Source organism: Amblyomma mixtum, chromosome 7 (genome assembly GCF_055824585.1).
Source record: "Amblyomma mixtum isolate Tamu chromosome 7, ASM5582458v1, whole genome shotgun sequence".
NCBI classification, from domain to species: domain Eukaryota; kingdom Metazoa; phylum Arthropoda; class Arachnida; order Ixodida; family Ixodidae; genus Amblyomma; species Amblyomma mixtum.
Genome location: NC_143018.1, coordinates 61,515,266 through 61,531,855, shown reverse-complemented (window position 1 = coordinate 61,531,855; position 16,590 = coordinate 61,515,266). Strand labels below are relative to the sequence as shown.

The window sequence follows — 16,590 nt, the reverse complement described above, 5'->3', positions numbered from 1 at the left end:
CAGATTTCAGTACTTGCATCTTCGACTAGCACGTGAACCGTGGAAATGTTCAACTGCGCGCATTGCGCCATAGTCGCCCCGGAAGGTTAAGTAAAAAGAGCAAAACGCTGAGGGAGCGTATGAGTATCGGGCGTTAGCAATATCCAACCTATATTGCGTCATTAGCCGTCTTCACTATATCCGGTCCAAATTTTTCTTTATATCCGGATCTGAACTTTTTTGATGCCAACGTATACAGCGCGAGAAGACATCGTTTTACACCACTTCGAATGTCCTAAGTCAATTAGTTAGGCCGTAATGGGCGTTTCGAGTTTCAAGAAGTCACGGTTTGAGGGAATTAAAGGTCGGTGCGAATCCCTGTGATATGCTACGCTTTGATTCGACTAGTAGCCTTATGCTCCGCAACGTGCTGAAACGTTTTATACCACTCCGAACATTTTACGCCGATTAATTGGTCCGCAGTCTGTGTACCACTAGTACCACGCACTGGTTCCTTGTTCCTGAATGTTCCACTGGTTCCTGAATGACCTTGTGTTTATACTAACGCGACCTTGATTATCATCATGATGCGATTATGATTAATGCGCTTATTTTAGAGCTAACGCTCTAAAATAACTACCAAACATGATTTGTGTGCACTGTGTAGAACACCTAAAGAGAGAGAGAGGTCTGATTAATCATCCATCCAGATGGCAAAGAGAACTCTGTCTGCCATGAGGTACAAGATGCGCTTGGCCAGGACGTCCTGTGCTGGTTAGTCAGCTGCGCTGTAGTCTCGAACACACGGGGGCAGGGAGTGGGGGAACTAGCATCACACAACCAGCTGCCAAAGCAGCTCACCTCCGAAATGTTCAACCAGGCTGCACCATTACACGCTCCGCCCCGGTGGGTTGGTGGTTAATCGCGCTCGGCTAATGACCCGGCGGATATGCCGGCCGCGTTTCGGTGGAGGCTCAAAAGGCATCCGGCCTAGCGTTTCATGATATCGCATGACGTTAGACTCCCAGGTGGTGGAAATCATTCCGGAGCCTTCCAATGCGGCGTCCCTTACAGAAACTCGTCCATAAGCAGTGGGAGGCGAAGCTGCCTCACAGAGCTCCCCCTTTAGCGCCAGCTGATCGGTCAGGCCTGGAGGGCCGTATTCGCTAATGGTTTCCCGGGTAATTACTTTATATCAATAAAGTTAATTCTCTCATATCCAGTATCTCGCTTCGGGATGTTGAAACCACTTCCAGACACCTTAGTATAGACACCTAACTTTGGTGGCATGTTTTCTTCTCTATAATAATGCCGAAGACACTACTATGCATGAATCACCATGTGGTATTCGCCTAAATAATTTATACTACAATACTATACTATCATAAATAATTTACGGCCGCTAAATAATTTATAATCGAATTTGTCTGTCCTGCTGTCTCGGTTTCAACAACCGAACGATGGCTATGACGTCAAGGAGAGGTTATAGGTCACGTGAGTCATAGAAAAACTGCAATATAATCGCTGCTTCGTCGTCATAATTCACTACAGTGCTGAATCCAGCCTTTCTCAAGAGCCGGAATGACAACGTATGTAGAAGCACCGATTATATTGCAGTTTTTCATGCCTCGTGTGACCTATAACTTTTCAATGACGTCACAGCCATTGTTCGGCTGTTGAAACCGAAACAGCACGAGAAAGAAATTCGATTATGAATTATTTAGAGTTCATAGGATGATACCACGTGGCAATCCGTAGCTTTTTTTTTCTGAATCTCACGCAGGCTTTGTCGAAGCATGCCGGACAAGCATCTTTCCGTTGTCTCCTTAGATTATGAATTATTTAGCGATCATAGGATGATACCACGTGGCAATCCGTACCTTTTTTTTTTTCTGAAGCTCACGCAGGCTTTGTCGAAGCATGCCGGACAAGCATCTTTCCGTTGTCTGCTTAGCGAAAGGAGGGGCACAACATCGACCGAACCCCGGCGTGGTATCGTTTCTTAGCGCTAGTGGCGCAACCCCGTCGCGACGGCGACGTAGTGGCTGCGGAGCTCTGCGGCCTCTACATCGACCCCGCGGCTAGAGGTCGAGTGCGCGGAATGTTGGGAATTCACAGTCTCGGCTCGTATGCGAGGGTTCCTCAGATTCTGCGGCAGCACTGCGGCGGCGATGTATGGACAGAATAGCCACAATTCCCTGCGAGGTGAAATCGCATCGCCTTTGTGCCCGGAACGGGCTGAGAACGGCGGAATAAAATACGGCCGTGGTAAATCCGAGGAGCTCTTATTTTTTCATAGCACTCCAGTGTACTCGGCGTTTATTTGTATTCAATTTAGAACTGGTTGGTTTGGTTTGGTTTATGGGGTTTAACGTCCCAAAGCGACTAAGGCTATGAGAGACGCCGTAGTGGAGGGCTCCGGAAATTTCGACCACCTGGGGTTCTTTAACGTGCACTGACATCGCACAGTACACGGGCCTCTAGAATTTCTCCTCCAAAGAAATTCGACCGCCGCGGCCGGGATCGAACCCGCGTCTTTCGGGTCAGCAGCCGAGCACCATAACCACTGAGCCACCGCGGCGGGTTTCCATACTCTTGGGTAAAGTGCCCGCTTGCTCGGATAACCGTACCTCAGAAACGCTGCCTCGGTATATACCGGGTGTCTCAGCTAAATGTAACCACACTTTTAAAAAAGGCGAAGTGTCCTAGTCCAGTGAAATCAACTCAGGGTTGTTCATAGTCACTTGGCCTAGTCTTGAGTATTCTTTCCGCTCTTCAAAGTTAATTAATTAGTTAAGTTTAATTAGCTAGCTTTTTAATTATTGACTTCAGGAAGAAAATGTCAATGCAACAGTTTTAGATCACCTCGAAAAACCGCTAGTAGAGCTGTTTCCGTCAAGTTACGATTTACGTATCTTCATTTATTGGCCTTAAAAGAAAGTTGTCACGTGACCAGCTGCTCGCTCACTTCTCTTCCCCAATGTGCACCCAAAGTCCCATCGAGGAGAGGACTTCAGAAAAAACGTATTTTATTCTTTAAGGCGCGTCTTGGGACGTTGAAGTGCCACAGTTGTCATGTGGAAGCTTTTTCTTATTGTGCGGGTTATGGTTAAAGGCCGGTAAAAAAACTACTTTACGTAAATAATACGTTGCTGCAAATGTTTCATTCAGCTGTTTCTCAAAGCGATCTACAACTTTTCCATTGACTCTTTGTTCCTCAAGTCAATAATTAAAAAGTTAGTTAATTAAGCTTGTCTAATTAGCCAATCTTGAAGAACGAAAAAAATACTGCATACTAGGTCACGCGACTCTAAACAACCCTCATTTGGTTTCACGCGGCTAGGACATCCCGTGTTTTTTAAAAGCTTCGTTACATTTAGCTGGGACACCTGGTATATTACAGCATTACAATGAACGAATATACGTATTCAACAAAATGAACCGGCCCTTGGCTAGATGCTCCCTTGACGAGAGCAAAGACCTTGCGCAGAGGCGAAATTGGGATGTAGAAAGATGGTCGCAGCGGTGGCTGGGCTTTTGCTCGCGCGCGCAGCAGCGCCATCTCGGTGCGTATCGAGGCAGTTGAGCCGTGTAAAGTCGAACCCGCTGCACTAGAGGCGACGAGTTCCTTCATTTCAATGCCAAAGCATTATGCGGTTCATCAGCAACGAAAGCCGGTCGTCTGCGTTTACCAGCAGCACTGGTCGCAAAAATCACTGATAACGTCACCGTGGTATCTAAGAAAAATAAAATTTCTTCCTGAGGTGTGGGAAATTGTACCCAGGACTTTTTTTGCTAGTGCGAGCATTCTCATTCTTGTCTTTCTTCCTATTCAGTACCAAGGGCTTGGAGAGCGCTTTCAAGAGCTGAAGCCGACAACACGGATAAAAAAAGGTTAATGAATTCTCGCTTTCCTCGGGGACAAGTTTCTGTGGCTTATGAAGCATTTCGACGCACAAGAGCGAGGTGACGGCTTCCACAAGTGTGCCGTTCTCGCGTACTATCGTCGATAATCAACGATGCGCGACCGGAAGCCGCCGCCTCGGGCTCGCAACCTCCGCTGCCCAAGCGGACAAAGTTCTCCGCAAGTGAAGCTACTCTCCTCCATGTCTCCATGCATGAAGGAATGAAAGAACAAAGGTACTGTGCGATGTCAGTGCACGTTAAAGAACCCCAGGTGGTGGAAATTTCCGGAGCCCTCCACTACGGCGTCCCTCATAGCCTGAGTCGCTTTGGGACGTTAAACTCCAATAAACCAAACCAAAGAACAAAGGAGAGGTGGTTATGTCATATTTTTTGAAGCCGGCTCTCCCCTGTGCCCCCCCCCCCCCCCCCCCCCTACTTGGCCGTCATCTCAGCGCGTTTGTGCATACGCAGCAGCAATGCAGCAGACGACGCTGCAGCGTCCAACATTACTATCGGCTGCGCCGACGGCCAAAGACTCCCAGCAGTCCTTGCGAAAGAGCGTGACTTCCGGCAGCTGATATAGTGAGGGCCTCTCCCGAGTTTTCCTTCCTCCATGCCTTATCCCTTTGCGTATGGCGTCTGCACGCCATATTTAACGCAATAGCGTGTCGCAGAAAAACCGGCGTCGGCGTCGCGTTCGTTGTTGTAACCTTCCTCCCTTCCCTTAGAGCGTGGTTTAGGTGTCCTCCGAGATATGTGAGACAGATACTGCGCCATTTTCTTTCCTCAAAAACTAACAAAAAAATTGCGAAGTCAGATAAATTAGAGCATTGGAATTGGTCGCAAATGTCTCGGGATCGTTTAAATGTGCGCAGTATACAAAATAATTACAGTGAAAAGTAAATCTCGGGTTAATTACATGGGAATCGAGCCCAGGACCTTCGGACTGCGAGACGGGCACACTACCCATAGGCCACAAAGGCTTCTTTTTTAGCACGATATTTATTACACGCATTTATATGCAGGAAAGAGCTGTATTATATTATTTACAAAGTAATCAGCCAGTAGCCGAGCAAGTTGAATGGAAACTCGACACCCCACAACTAAAACAGAGATTCTAACACAACTTGACTAAAACAAAGGAAAGGCAAGACAAGACATTCATAACCGGAACCAGTTCGGTTGATAGTCACTGTCTTCGTAAATGTCTTTCAGCTGACGCACCATCTGACCGAAATGCGTGCAGGAGGAGACGACATGCTCGTCATGCCGGTCCAACATTTGAGGGCCCAACAGGCCGCGAAGGCTCGATCGTTGGTTCAAACTGAATAAAGGTGGATGTAGTGAATGCTCTGTGGTCTTCGATTTACTTAAGTATTTTAGAGGCACGTACTGATGCGTACATATGCAATTATGAGCATGGTAATTAGGAATTACGTAACTGAGTAGGCGATGCGAACGGGACCCCGAGAACGTTGTCGCGTCCTACTCTCATAGGTGAAGCTATTTGGACACGACCTTTTTTTGAAGCGTTTAGCAATGTTTTCAAGAAGTATGTGAGTGAGTCCGGCTACATTGGAAATCTCCGCTAGAGAGAACAGTGGGGTCCTTTCCTGTCTGAAACAGAGGGATTGCTTTTGCAATATAAGATATAAAGATGGCCGTAGCGAAGTTCTACGGGGCGCCTAGGAAGGGCTGTCCGATTCTGTCACTTCTTGTCTGACGCGACGGAAATGTTTTACTGATTAACACTAAAGCCAAGTTTTCGTTGTGGAAACAGCTTCGAATACTTAGAAAAATGCTTAAGTGCGCCTAATGGTGTCTCTTAGAGGAACAAAACTGCAATTCCACGAGCGCTGGAAGGGTGCGGCGTGCATTAATTCTTTTTTTTTTTGCGAAATGTGTCTGTCGGGAGGGGGGGGAGGAGGGAGGTTAAAATATGCTCAAGAATTTTCATATTTTTCTCAATAGTAAAACGTAATGTGTGTCTAACTGAAAGGGTTATGCAAAATTCTACAAGTAGACCTACCCACATACCACAGTACACCAGATCAAGGTGGATTATCTCTCGTTAGAATTGTGAAGGCTACTCTAGACGAACGTCGAGGGGATGTACTAAACATATTTTGGAGTGATCGAGCAATATACAGCACGCTGTCGCGTTCTGATTGCTCGAAGCGTATGGTCGGTCGTCTTGTTTGTGTCAAGTGAGGCTTGCGGAAAAGCTTGCTGAAGAGAATTGTACATAAAATCTATTGCCCTTTGTTGCGCGTCATATTTAACTGAGCGGTAGGTTAACGCGCAGTTATCGATTACGATATACTACGACGCCGACAAGGACTCCCCTAAGCCAGGATAAAGACCTTCGTATTGCTGTCTTTGCAAGAAAGAAAAAGTGGCTTGTACACGACATGGTCTTCCCCGCATCAAGCGGGTGCCTCTGGCGAAGCCCTCTTTCAGAAGACTGCGAACAGTGTTATTCTCATAGTTTTTCGTAGTTTTCTTCACACATGGTCAAAGTGGGTGAGCGTGGGTTCGGCCAACAAGTAGAAGGAACTGCTGCGTCAGAGAGGATCAGTATCGTCATATATGCTGACGCCGCCGCGACGTTACCGAAAAACTGTGGGGCTCCAACTGCATGACGCCAATCGAACTATATAAGAAACAAAAAAAATTGGGAATAGCGGGCGCATATAATGCATACTTCTGCGTCGCATGCTGTTTAAGTTATGTGTCACGGACATCGCAAAGTCGCCCATCAGTTGCACGCCGAGATGCGGACAGGGTGCCGTCATCAGCAGTTGACCGCCACGGGCGCCATGTTCTGGGTACATCTGTCGTTTCGCAAGCCTATAGTGAGCTATACGCAAGCCCGTTACCGTGAGTACGTGACCGTTTACCGGGCTGGGCTAGCGGCATCTAGATGGCGCCACTGTGTCTACATCCAAACGCTCGAAGAAGCGAGGCTGCAGCTCGGCGAACTGCAGGTGTCGTAGTTGCGCTTTTTACAGCGTTCGCAACGTAATAAGCGCTGTGTACGCGAGCTTACTGCGTTCTGCTTAGTAAAATTGTCTACTGGCCAGAGCAGGCAAGGTGGCTAGCTGCATGTACGCATTTCAAAAGCTGCTCAGCCGGCTGTTAACAAAAAAGTAGTGTGCGTCATTATATGCAGAGAAAAAGACTATTAAAGTGCATGTAGTATCTCATTGCATAGAAATTATTGCAGTGCATGCGTATTTTTGTTTGCAATAAATTCCGGGGCATCTGCCATCGTCATCACTCGTTTTCGCCTTACAGTAACTAGTTACGGGAGAGACGGTATGCTAAAACGTATTCCGGCGTGCGCGCCGCTAACCGGAAAGTCGGGCGTCCGGTAGCACGGCAAACGTTAACCTAAACACGGTAACGATACGCTGTAACTCTCTATTATCTCATTCACGGCCATTGCGGTGCTGGCAAATTTGAGACGGGTCGATGCATGCGTCAAATGAAGGAATGAATGACCGAACTCGGCAGCACACGTCGGTGCACTACACGTACATTAGTCGCGCGTGACAGAAATAAACCGCCTCTGGCGACATCACCGGGAGACTGATTGCTCATCGGCGCGCCTCATTTAGTTCCTGAACGATGGCACGCCATTCTGCGATCACGACTTTGGTGGTTCCGTATCAGCGCGCTTGTACTCCCATGGGCATCAGGCCATGTGTATGGCGTCACTCGGTTGAACGGCCCAGACTTATGCCAGTCGCAGCTAAAGAGTATCCTGCGCTAGGACGAATGACAGGGTACGTGCCTATGCTCTGGCCATAACCGCGCGTCGCTGGACGCTTGTATGCAGGCAGGCCACTCACAATAATCTACAGCTGGTATGACGTCACAGCGGCAGTAGCGCCACAGGTGCGCAGCGCGGCAAACACACACCGTAACTGCAGCCAGGCTCTCTGAAGGAGCGAGTTGGTCGCCATAATCTACAGCTGGTATGACGTCACAGCGGCAGTAGCGCCACAGGTGCGCGGCGCAGCGTAACTGCAGCCGGGCTATCTGAAGGAGCGAGTTGGTCGCCCGTATTCACTCCGCTAAAGGTCAAACGTAACTGCGGCCGGGTCACGCGAAGGCTTGAAAGTGCGAGTAGTATTGCTTTCGCAATAAAACAGGTTTGCTGAGCAAATTCATGCTCATCCGTAAGCTAAAGTTCGTGCTTTCTTCTTGCGTCAAGGCGATCGAGCACCTGCCGCACGTCAGTTCGTGGTCGCTTCGACTTGCGAAATGTTAATCGCTGAAGACGTGTAAACAATGGGCCCTACCACATCTGCTAAGAAATGCGTCGCATTTTCGGCGTGAACAAGCACGTAGAGAGAGCCAGAAAAAAAATGTCAGGGCAGCCAAGAATCTCACCGCTCGCAGCGGAAAGAAAATGTTAATTTAGAAGAACGCGGCTGAGGGATTTTTTTTTTTTTCGAGAAGCTACTAAAATGAAGGGTTAACAGCCTGCGTAACAGCAGCCTTCATCTTCGTTTCATCGTCATCAGTCTTGCAGGCGACGTCCGCTGCTGGAGAAGAGCCTCCCCGCTGGTCTTCATATTCACATCTGACCTGCATTAGCAGCGGGCCTCGATAAATAGCCCAGTCGAAAAATACGACAGAGCCGGTCCCAAAGACAAAGCTTTTTGTAGTGCTGTCGTTGCGAGATTTCTCTGTATTATTGCGAAGTTGTCTGTTGTTGCGACACAGCTGACTTCGTCGTTACGGCAGGACACTGCACAATGCTACAAAAAGTCATGTTCTTACTATAAGAATTTCTGTTTTCAGGTCCCTGAACACTACCAGAAAGTATGTTGCTACAATAAAAAAATTTCTGTTGTTTCTTTCTTATAGGGAATCCCCGGAAACTTCCTAGTCTCATCTCACCACCCAACTGTCCGCCGCCCGTGGCCTCGTTCTGCTTCTGTCGGAATCCACTCTGTCCCCCCCCCCCCCCCCCCCCCCCCCCCTTCCCAGAGACAGTCGATCACCTTCGTTCAGCTACTACGCAGTCACTCGAGCCGGCTCATCGCGGTCGAAGGCGGAGCCAAACATTGAGCCCCGTTTTCTTTTTGCTACCAGTGTCCGCGTCTGTCTTATCTGCGCCGGTCTTATCTACGCGGGGTCGCCGTTTCAGGAGCAGCGAGGGCAGCACATGATTGAGGACCTAGACAGGCAAAGCAGAACGGTGGGTATAAAAATTAATGACAAGAAAACTAAGCAAATGTTTAGTGGTCTGGGAATGGAACAAGAGTTTACGATGGGCAGTAAAGCGTTGGAAGTGGTCAGGGAATCCACCTATTCAGGACAGGTAGTGACCGCAGATCCCGACCATGAGAGTGAAAAAAACCATTGGAGAAAACGAGTGGCTTGAGTGCGTTTGGCACACACTATCAGGTCATGAACTGCAACTTAGCAGCATCCCCCAAGAAGAAAACGCATAATAGTTATACTTTGCCTGTGCTAACGTACGGGGCAGAAACTTAGAGGCTAACGAAAAGGCTTGGGCCGCCGCGGTGGCTCAGCGGTTATGGTGCTCGGCTGCTGACCCGAAAGACGCGGGTTCGATCCCGGCCGCGGCGGTTGAATTTCTTAGGAGGAGAAATTCTGGAGGCCCGTGTACTGCGCGATGTCAGTGGACGTTAAAGAACCCCAGGTGGTCGAAATTTCCGCAGCCCTTCACTACGGCGTCTCTCATAGCCTTAGTCGCTTTGGGACGTTAAACCTCATTAACCAAACCAACGGAAAAGTAAAATTATAGGTGTAACGTTGAGAGACCGGAAAAGAGCAGAGCAGGGCAGGGAATGAACGCGAGTTAATGAAATACGATTTTAAATCAGAGAATAAATGTACATGGGCAGATAATGTAGTCTGAAGGTAAGATAACCGGTGGTCCTTAAGGATAACGGAGTGGATTCCAAGAGAAGGCAGGCGTAGGAGGGGACGGCAGTGAGTTAGGTGGGCGGATGAGATGAGGAAGTTTGCGGGAAGCCCGCAGCTGGCACAGGACCGGAGGTTAATTGGAGAGACATGGGAAAGGCCTTGTCGTTCAGTGGACTAGTTCATCTTAGAAGAAGCGCGAAACACGAAAACACAAGAAGAAGGACGTCACAATACGAGCCGAATGGTTCGTGCTCTTCAGTTATCGTGTTTCGTAAGAGGAGTACATCCCGCTATTCTAGCTTTCCACCCAACTACAGTCGATGTAGTTAGGCTGCTGTCGGTGGAGATGGTGATGATTATGATGATGATGATGATATTTTTTTTTTTAAATTCGCATTCCCTCGAGATATATCTTGCAGTGTCCGCATATGGACTCGGCGCATTCCTCGTCTTCGCTCCGTGCTGTTCTCGAGCGTGCCTGTCCCCAAACCTAAGAAGCTGTAGTGGAACCTGGACAGCTGACGTTGAGCCGTTCGCCACACCAAGCCGCCCGAGACTCTAGGTCTGTTTCGATAGAGTCGAGTCGAGTTAGCTTGTCGGGTAAAAAAAACAGTTGTTGGGCGCATGTAAACGCTGTCGAGTCCAGTAAAATAAGCGGCAGAGCGAGTCGAGTTAACTCGCCTGCAGGGGGCAGGTTAACTCGCTTCACCCGCCTTCCTAAAAGCATCGAGTCGTAGAGTCGGGTTAGCGGGAGTGGAGAGGATAAATGTGAACCTGTTTTTCGCTTGCGCCGTCGCGCCTGCGAGGCAGCGGTGCCGTGCCGCAGTCTTGGAGGCTGCCACTGCCCTTTCCCGCTGCGCTGCTCGACACTTCCGCTGAACTGCGGTCTCGACTCGCTAAAATCGAATTCATGTAAGCACGCATCGTCGAGTTGGGCTGACCTTGCTCAACTCGATCCCCTGACTCGACCCGCCGCTGTCGGGTTCATGCAAACGAGGCTTCTGGGGTCTTGTTTCCTCTCTGGTCTCTGTCCAGAAGCATTGGTTTACCCATTGCAATATGACGACCAGCAGCAGCGCGAATCGTTAGCAGCTCCGTACGCTCAGGAGCGTCTGCTGCCTTGGCAAGCGAGGATGTCATTTCCTTCCCCCACATCGCCCCTCTCCCTTTTTCCCCAGGAGCAGCTTTCCCCCTTTCCCTCTGAGGGCGCACGTAGGCGGGAGAGGGAGGCCGACGGTCGCAGGTCGTCGTGCTCGGAACTCCCTGGGGATCCCGCCGTCGCCGCATCCCTATTTCTCCAGCACGGCGCGGGGGCAGAAAGGGAAGGGCACACATCGATCGCAATTCGGGAGTGCAGGCAACCCTGGCAGTACGCTGGGGCAGTGCGCTTATACGAGGACAGAGGGAAAAGCTGGCGCTTGCCGGCGTTGCTTTACCCTCCAAGGCCGGGGTAATAAAACGACTCTATCCCCATTTCATTCCATCTCCGTTCTTGTCGCCCTCTGTCGCTGTCTCAAGCGGCGCCAGGCTGTTGCCAGTCGGCGCGGGGAACGATGGGGACAAAATGGAGCTGAGCAAATAAATGACATTGCACCGCCATGTTCTGGGTAGTCGGCGCAGTGAACGATTAGGATAGGGCAGAATCGGAAAAAAAGAAGTAACCGTTACGTTTTATCGTCCCAGGATTATTCGACCCACGGCGGAAACGGGGGTAGAAACGTAGAGGATAACGAAAAGGGTTCAACTTAAAGGTGCTCTGAAGAGGAATGTGAACTCGTCTTTTTGCCGCGGGAACTCGATCTACACGTTCCGAGCATTCTTAGAAACTTCGATTTATGGCCCTGTGTGGCTGATTCCTCTAATTAAATCGAATTAACGTCCGGCTCCCGCCTTTTTTTTTCGAATTCTCCCTCGTAAGGTGGGCGGAGTCGACCAAGGCGTGGAGTGCCTTTCAGCCAGCTCCGTGGAGGTTTTGCTTTCGTTTTATTTTGTTTTTTAGGTTTCCGTGAATAAATAGTTTCATTCGCAGATAATATAGCCGCAAAATAAGCCCGCAGAAATAAAAATACGCGCGAACTATTTGCTTCTACGGACTACTACGTATTACTCCGCCGATGGCAGAGCGGCAAGCAGCCACGGGACTGGGTGAAAGGCACTCCACGTGTTGGTCGACTCCGCCCACCGTACGGGGGAGAATAAAAAAAAAAGGCGGGAGCCGGACGTTAATTCGATTTAATTAGGGAAATCGGCCATACAGGGCAATAAATCGAAGCTTCTAAGAATGCTGGGAACGTGCAGATTTAGTTCCCGCGGCAAAAAGACGAGTTCAGATTCCTCTTCACAGCACCTTTAATGACAAAGCAGAGAGCTATGGAAAGGAAAATGATAGGTGTAACGTTAAGAGACCGGAAAGGGGCAGAGTGGGTGAGGAAACAAACGCGGGTTAATCACATCCTAGTCGGAATCAAGAGGAAGGAATGGGCTTGGGCAGGGCATGTAATGCGAAGGCAAGATAACCGGTGGTCCTTAAAGGGTCAGCCTACTCACCGAGATGAGTGTATAAATAATGGCATATTCTGGTAGTTGGCACCCTATAACATCAATAACGAGGGGTCTGCGCCCGGTTTAGGCAGGAATTTATATTTTATTTCGGCGTTAAAAGTCGCGTAAAAAAGCATGGCGGCGACCCCAAACGTTCATTTTGTTCAAGAAAGTGGTAGTCTTTTTTTGTAGAAGCATAAGTGAATATACTATGTACCATTTGTATGCCCCAATGTCAGAGAAACGCACGTTTTGTTCTAGTAAACTGTAGAAGGCGTACCGCTCGCTTTTTCTGTAAATCACATGAATATTTATAGTTACACGTACGCAAACGCAGGCACATTCCCACTTTTAGTTTAGCGTATGCTAGCAGAGACGCAAAAATAAACTCAGCCTATAGTGGCGCCATCTGGTCGTCAGGACGGGAACCATTGCTGTAAACAAACCGACCAGAAACCGACTGTCCACTTAAGCCTAGGAGCGGCAGAATCGTCACTCTAATTATTAAAATAAAGGAAATTTATCTCTCATATGTTTTCTTTTAGGCGAGATGGGACGAAGCGAAAGACAGGCGCCCCATTTATGGCCAGTGAACGCACTGTAAAAGGCAGCAACAAGGACAATTCAGTCCGAAGCGAGAGGTCCCGCTTCGACGGGCGCCGCCATGTTTGTCGCCGCGCGGCGGAAATCCAGATGGTTGCCAGATGAGACTACCATCTCATACAGATGTGTTCCCACATTAATAAATTCTATTTTAAAATGTTCTACCGCACTCCTTGGCCCCACAGCTGGCTAAACGGTAACTTGAGTAAAGAGCTATCGGTTGCCGCAAAGAAAATATGGTCGATAAAATTCAGTAGACTGACCCTTTAAGGGTAACGGAGTGGATTCAAAGAGAATGCGAGCGTAGCAGGGGACGGCAGAAAGAAAGGTGAACGGATGAGATCAGGAAGTTTGCGAGGATAGGGTGGTTGCAGCTGGCACAGGGATGGTTAATTGGAGAGATACGGAAAAGGCCTTTGGCCTGCAGTGGGTGTAGTCAGGCTGATGATGATGATGATGATGATGATATACAAAAAAAAATGGAACGTGACGCTCGATTCTGTGGAACATTCATTCATTCATTCATTCATTCATTCATTCATTCATTATCAGGACAAACCTCGACATTGAAGACCCAACAAAGTGAACGAAGAAACTAGCAAACCGGCATACACCGCGTGTTCCCGGGAAACCTATCACTAATCTTTAAGGGCAGGTTTTTTTTTTTTTTTGAGCTGAAAAGAAGCTTTTTGCGGCATAGTAAAACCAGTGTTGGTGGACGTCAGAAAACAGGCGTATCGTGTTAGCTTGTAAAGAGAGTAAGTAAATATTGATAGTTAACTCTTTAACTTTCGAAGATAGGCGCCTGACTGCAACTAGAGATTTGTAGCCGACCATTAATAATAGCCCGAACAGTTTTTAGAATTTCGAAAACACAATTACCCTCGCTGCTGCGGCTCGTCAAATCTGGGCCATTAATAACGCATTTTGAAAAACGCGCGCCTACGGAAAGCCCAGAGCGACGTCCATCAAATAGTGTCATTCCGTGGCGCACGTGTCACGTGGCATTCTCTGTGCTCCCCGCTCCTCGACACCTCGCTGCGCAGCATAGGGAGTAACTAAACTATCAAAGTTTGGTTACTCACTTTACAAGCTAACATGATGCGCCTGTTTTCTGACGTCCACCAACACTGGTATAACTATACCACACAAAGCTTCTCTTTACCTCAAAAAACCTATTTTATTTTTTACATTTGTGGTGCGCTTCCCCGAAAAGCTGCTTTACGAACGATATCAACGACAAATTAATGGGATAGAGGTAATGAATTAGGAAACGAGCGAAGTCACCAACTTCCCCAGCCCACTGATAAGCCTGTCAGCTTAGTCAGCAGCTAGGCCTAAACGGATGATCTAGCCATCCTGAATGATAGGCGAGGAGCGGGGAAGGTGCAGAGGAGGACTGCTTACCGCCTGATCACAGGGTACAGAAATAGCTACAGCTTTGCCTCTTCCATGCTCCTTCAGCCTGTACTTTGAGCGTCTAATCTTTTTTTTCTTCATCTGTCTCGTATCTGCGGTCTGGATGGATAGTGGCCCAGCTGGTGGCAGTGGGCAGGCTTGTGAACGGAGAATAAGGACAAAATGGGCGGGATGCTGGTTCACTGGTTTCTTTTTCGTCCCTTCGTTTATTATTGCAGCCACTTTCTTCTGCTGCCGTTGTTGCCACCGTCCTCTAGGTTGGCGTCCTCTAGGTTGGCCCATCTAAATCACCACTCACCTACTAGGTGGTCTAGGCCCGTCTGACATGCATATCGACAGATAGCGCATTCTCAGTACTGTCCACAACACCGTTTCGACACGCTTCCTTAGGGCTCAGGCCTTTCTAATACCCGGACAGCATTAGAATTACCCCGTGGGTGAGCGCAAAGGTGTTCTTCAGGGACGACATACGAAACTGGGGGTTGGGCCGCTCACTATAAAAAAAAAGTTTCATATCCATGTATCGCTGTAAATTATACATTGTTGCGAAAGCAACATACGCGAGTCGCCGAGCCATTTCGCGGAGCTGACGAAAGACCATACTGCGCATGCGCGAGGAGCAGAGACGTCACACGGCGCACAGCTGGCGCGCCGCCGCCGTCGCTGCGCGGGTGACTCGAGGTGCCGCCGCCGCTTTCTCCAGTTGCGCATGCGCAGTAGCGGCGCATAGCTAGCGTGCTGCCGCGTGCTCTCCATCGCCTCTCTCTCTCCTCGTTTCTTTCGCAATCCTCCAGGTTTAACCAGAGCTAAACCACTGCCAATTTTTATTTTGTTTCTTTGAGACATAATCGAACGAGGTAGGTATGAAAGCTTGCATCATTTAGTCTCGACTGACATTCCTTGAGCGTTAGAGACGCTGCCACTAAAAAGTGTGTGTGTGCGTAGAGGGACACTGGATGAGGAGGGTGCTGATACAGTAGTCTACAACCCACATATGTGATCTACTTACACCAAGAGAACTCTGTGTACGGAAAGCTGACCTCGGCCCCGCGTAAGACAACTAAGAAAGGCACACGAAAAAGAAAGTGCTTCCTTACGAAACCGTACTGGGGCAAATCCTTTACGAAGCTGACAGAACTACACGGCTTCAAATCGGCTGAGCCTTTGAGCCGTGAGCAGCTCGGGCCCTCGCGACAGGCGGACTGGCTCGAATGAAAACTAAGTTGCCTGCCTGGTATTATGGCGACGAAGAACGTGGTCATGCAGCAAGAAAGGAAGGAAAAGAAAGAAAGGACGGAAGAAAGAAAGGAAGAAAGAAAGGAAGAAAAGAAGAAAGAAAGAAGGAAAGAAAGAGAAAGAAAGAAGGAAAGAAAGAAAGAAAGAAAGAAAGAAAGAAAGAAAGAAAGAAAGAAAGAAAGAAAGAAAGAAAGAAAGAAAGAAAGAAAGAAAGAGTTCATCATGAATTCATTTATTGACTAGGTTGATCATCTGTTTTCTTATAATCGCTGCGCATCAGGAACCTCGTCTGAAAAAGAAGAGCTTTGTCAGCGTGGCAAGGAGAGCTCGCGCGGCAGTGGCTGTGTGCTATCGGGCAGTTATTCTTGCGGTTGTGGTAGCGTGTGTTAGCTTCAGTTTCCCAATGGAGCGCAGTCGTTTGCATTTCAGCTGCTTGTCTTGGAGGTGCGCGTGTGACAAGGCCATTGCAGTGCCAGTGTTTCAAATCACTTGAATGTGTGGAAGTGCCGCCTGGGATTGAAACGTCACGCCGCATTGTGTGAATTGTGGGAATGGCCGCGCCAGCGCAACCCCAATACTCCACTGCAGAGAAGGTGGACATGATAGCTTGTGTGTGAGAGCGCAAATGGACACGGAGCTGGCATCCAGATTGAATGCTGCCCAACATCCTGGTCGTCGTGTGCCGACTCGTCCCACGTTGATATCGATATTTAATCAATTTATGCCTAGTGGATCAGTTCATGTTCAGAGAAGGAAGAGACCACCCACGAAACACAAAACGTCTTACGAACGTCTCAGAACAGCTTCAAATGACTACAAACGTCGTGCGCTGTGTTCAAACGTCTCATAGATGTCGACAAGAAGAAGTTTCCTCTGCGACGTTTCTTAAACATCTGCAGTCAGACGTTTGCTGTGAAACTTCTGTGAAACATCTGTAGTCAGATGTTTTCTAGACTTGTTTCTAACAAGTGGAACTTGAGACCACGTCAAGGAGATGCG

At 48.6% G+C, this 16,590-nt stretch overlaps 1 protein-coding gene across 1 annotated transcript in view; it reads right to left on the bottom strand.

Annotated features, from left to right (window-relative positions):
* Positions 1–16,590, bottom strand: part of LOC149336261 (solute carrier family 60 member 1-like) — a 309,160-nt gene that overhangs the window by 266,212 nt on the left and 26,358 nt on the right. The window lies entirely within an intron of this gene.